General features: G+C 47.7%; 1 protein-coding gene across 4 annotated transcripts in view; it reads left to right on the forward strand.

Annotated features, from left to right (window-relative positions):
• Positions 1-4,194, forward strand: part of DIRAS2 (DIRAS family GTPase 2) — a 28,861-nt gene that overhangs the window by 2,824 nt on the left and 21,843 nt on the right. The window lies entirely within an intron of this gene.

Here is a 4,194-nt window from a genome sequence, read left to right on the forward strand (position 1 = left end):
TCCCAGGCTGCGGCCCAGGTGTGAGGCCTGGGGGCGGGGAGGGGCCGCAGCTCCGAGTCTAGGTGGAAGAAATGTGGCTTCTCCAAAATGGCAACGATTCCTGTGGCCCCGGGCTCCCTGCGAGGCGCTGCTGGCTTCTCGCCCTGCGGGAGCCTGGCTGGGTCCTCCGTGCAAACGAAAAATGCTGGTTTTCTCCTTTAAAGCTCCAATACCCAGCCTTGGGGGTTTGGGGGACTTTTAAAGTAGAAGCCCCTGCGTCCCCGGTCACACCCACGGGACGGAGGAGTACAGCGTCGTGGAGGAGTCCCGTCCCAGCTGAGCAGTGACAGGCGTGCAGTCCTTGGGGATTTATTCTACATATTCGCCCTTATTGTCTTTTGAACGACCCCCTTCCACGTGAGAGGCCAGTCTGAGCAGAGGAGACCTTTCCTGCTTTGAACTAAAAACCTATAAAATATTCTTCTTAAGGAAGGTTTTCTAGGTAACCACGAAAGCCGGGAGCATTTTACATTCCAGATCAGTCCGAATGCTTTTCTTTTCCAGTGGCATTTGGATTTGAAGAGGTGGAGTGGGAGGGAGAGAAAAGGGGAGGGTAAAATTAGAATAAATTTAACAAATTTGGGGGAGGGGAATAATACTTTCTTTGTTTTTGTTTTTTGGTTTTGGTTTGTTTTGTTTCTTTGGTCGTTGCCTACGGTTCGTAATTGCCAACAGTTCTGTCTCTGGAGATGCAGGAGCCCGCATTCCTAGGGGCTGAGGCACCGGAGCCCTAGAGTTCATCTGACGGAAAGAGAGGAGACCAGGCAGGGAAGCACCGTCATCCCCTTAACACATGACCCTTAGTGCCTTTGGCAATAGGTCATTGGCCCCGGAGCACACAGGCAGGGGAGGGGAGAGGGGACCATCTTACAGCTCCTGGATTCGCTGCTTCCTCCTCCTCGGTTACCTCTGCAGATGGCAATTATGTGTGCATGGTTATCGCAGAAACCTCCAGAATCTTTTCTGGTTACAGCCTCAATAGTTGCTCCTAAGGAGAGACTCAGAAAACAGCCACATCGCTTTCCGAGCTGTGGGAGTGCCTCTGCGCTCCGGTCCGGCAATCGGGCGTTCTCAGCCGTCAGCCAACACTGTCCCCACGCGGGTACCTGCACGGCTTACTGAAACATGAAACCCCTTGAAAAATAACGAGCGTTCTTTGTCAAGAAGAGAATGCCTCCGTGACCGTGAAAACACGTCCGTTGTCTTGTTGCCGTAGGGGATATGTTGCTGCATCGCAAGTTACCTATTGATTTGGACAAAAGCATCATTTCCCTCCTAGATGAACGCAGTGAATTTTTGCACTAAAAACATTTCTTTGTTATAAAGAGGAGCATCTGGTTTTCTGTCGGGAGGAGGTTGCATTCAAACTGTTATAAGTTAAGGAGGCCTCAGTGCTGACCTGTAGCTTTCAATTCAGGTAACCACTGTGTCCAATTCTCACTTATAAGGGGTTAGATATCTATGTATCTATCTATGTATCTACCTGTGTATCTGTCTATCCATCCATCCACCCATCCATCCACGCATCCATCCATCCATCCATCCATCCGTCCACATCTTTATCTATGTCTATTTTTTCTTTTTCTATATATTTGTCTGTCTGTCTGTCTGTCTGGTTTGGGTATTTACAATGGGCAGCTCTCTTTTTAAAGACAGCTGATTTCTAGGACATTGTTTTTGGTTATAATTTTTCTAGGAAAGTATCTGCTCTTAATGCAAAAGGCAGGTGGTGGCTCTCACGCTGTCACGATTGGTAATGTTCTTCTACAAGTTGGAGCGGCGCAGGCATGTTAATCAAGGATTAATCTGAAGTTGTTTCATTGATGGCAAATTATGCTTTTGTATACGTCACTGTATGATGTTTCTTGCAAGCCTCTCTTCCTTCACCAGCTAAGTACTCTTCGAAGTCCTCCGAACAGATGTGCCCTGGTCCTCGTATCTTTTGCTCCCACCACTGGCCAAGTCAGGCAAAGAAAGACCCTTGGGGGCTCTGTCCTTCGTGCAGTTAAGGGCTGTCCTATGAATCGGTACTGTCCAAAAGGGACAAAATGTGTGAGCCGCAGGCTTTCGTTAAAAATGCCACACTAGAAAAAGTAAAGATAAACAGGTGTAGCTCATTTTAATAGCATATTTTCTTTAATCCAATCAATCAAAAATGACTATTTAAAGATGTAATTGATACAAAATACGGGTAAGATATTTTAGAAGTTTTTTGTTTTCATGCTAAGTCTTAAATTTGTGGAACATCTCGAGTTGGAGCAGCCACATTTTAAGAGGTCAATTGCCCAGGTAGCTGGTGACTATTGGACTGGCCAGCATGGCCACAGAAATACTTTTTGAGGAAGTAATTTAAAAGGTGAAACATTAAGAGCTGCTAAATTGACCCAATTAAACACTATCAAAACTAAATATACAGATAATCTCAAATTGCTGTAAGAGCCGTGGCCTGCCTTTCCCTACCATTAGCTAGTTGTGCCATCTTAAAACCCATTTTTGCTTCGTTAGTAGTAAAATAGGAGGATTGGGTCAACTATCTGGTTAGGTTAAATACCTTGCATCAAAAATACGTGGTTCTCTGAAAAACAACCAGTAGTTAGACTTGTGGATTCAACCTGCCCTCAGCCTAGAGAGCTCTGCTGTAGCAGAGACAAAGGGGCAGAGCTGGGAGGTGGGTGCTGCCGTTTGGCACAAGTCTCGTTGGCTTCTGTCCAATCCTTGATGGCGGACGTCGGCAACTAAGTCTCTATGTCCCATTGGAGATCATTCAGTTTTCATATTTAAATTCCTTTACTGGGCAGGCAACAGCACATCCATTGTAAAATCAATAAACAGCCAGCGGGCTGCTCTTCAGCGCATGATTGAATAGGCTTCATGGATCTTTCTTCATTATCCTTTACGGTATGTGTATGTATTTTCAATGTTTCCATCCATTTCAACACCATTAAATAAAGTCTGGTGAGATGTAACGCTTTATAATTGACCCATGAATACTGACTTCTTGAAACCCAGACATGAGGGACCTTAATGAAAAGAGGTCAGTTTCTTTACCCAGCCCCTGGATGGCCTCGGGGGTCCGTGAGGGATGGAGAGGCCGGTGGCATTTCCGTCGCACGGCTGCCTGTCTGAGAAGCCAGGGTGGGAGGTGTAAAGAGAGCAGCTTCTTGCATTAAAGGAATTGAGGCAGTGTTTTTCTAAAGCTGATTAGTGTCCGAGAGTGATTGGTTTTCTGGGGAAGTAAGAGGACACGGGGACTGTCTACGAGGACTCCCTCCTCCTCCCCCGTCCACGTCCACCGCTGAGGCTGCAGTCCAGAAGGGTCCATGTGCTCGTGACAGAGGAGCTCAGACGGAGGAGCCCTTGGAGGGGACGCTGTCCATCCTGCGTCGTCTTCGCAGTCCGACGGTCTTACTGCGGCATGCCTGGGGCCTTGGAAGGTGGCGTTTACCTTCTGCTGATACTGGGCAAGGGGGAAAATGGTCAGTATCCGGTCTCTGCATCCGGAGCAAGGCTGGGAGCTCACTCAGTTCTACGACATCAAAACTCCAGCTCAGTGGGAGTTTCCTTATCTTATGATCTTGGACACACCCTCCTCACCCTACCCCCCAGCTCTCCCCCCACCCCCCAGTGCCCATACGCACCCACGATCAGCGGGCTGCCTGCTGCCCCTGCTTGTGAAGGGCCCCTGGGATTTAAAGACACCTGTCTGTGGAGCTGTCCCCGGACACTGGGGATACAATACCCCCACTGGTCTGTCTTTCCCACTGACAAGCTCTCCATCGATACCTGTTCCTCTTTGACGAGACGCGGTTGTAGTCACACCCGATTATAATGCTGGCTCCTTACCATTCATCACTCAGCACGCACGCCAAATGTTTCAGGACCTACCCTCCTTTATGCATCGGATCTATGCTCTTGGCAAGGGACTGTCTCTGGCGATTGGGTCAGAGAACATACACAGCGCCCTTTACTAGCCGCCTAATGGGGCTATTGTGTTTTTAAAGCAAATATGAGACCATTCTGAAAGTTGCTTGGCATTATTAGAAGTTTCTATAAAAAAACAAACAAAAAAAAACCCCCAAAACCCAAAACAAAAAAAAAAAACCTTCCTGAACATTTTAATATTCTGAGCTCCCGGCTCAATTGTTGCCAATTTGG

The sequence above is a fragment of the Crocuta crocuta genome, unplaced genomic scaffold (genome assembly GCF_008692635.1).
Source record: "Crocuta crocuta isolate KB4526 unplaced genomic scaffold, BGI_CrCroc_1.0 scaffold41, whole genome shotgun sequence".
In the NCBI taxonomy this organism is placed as follows: domain Eukaryota; kingdom Metazoa; phylum Chordata; class Mammalia; order Carnivora; family Hyaenidae; genus Crocuta; species Crocuta crocuta.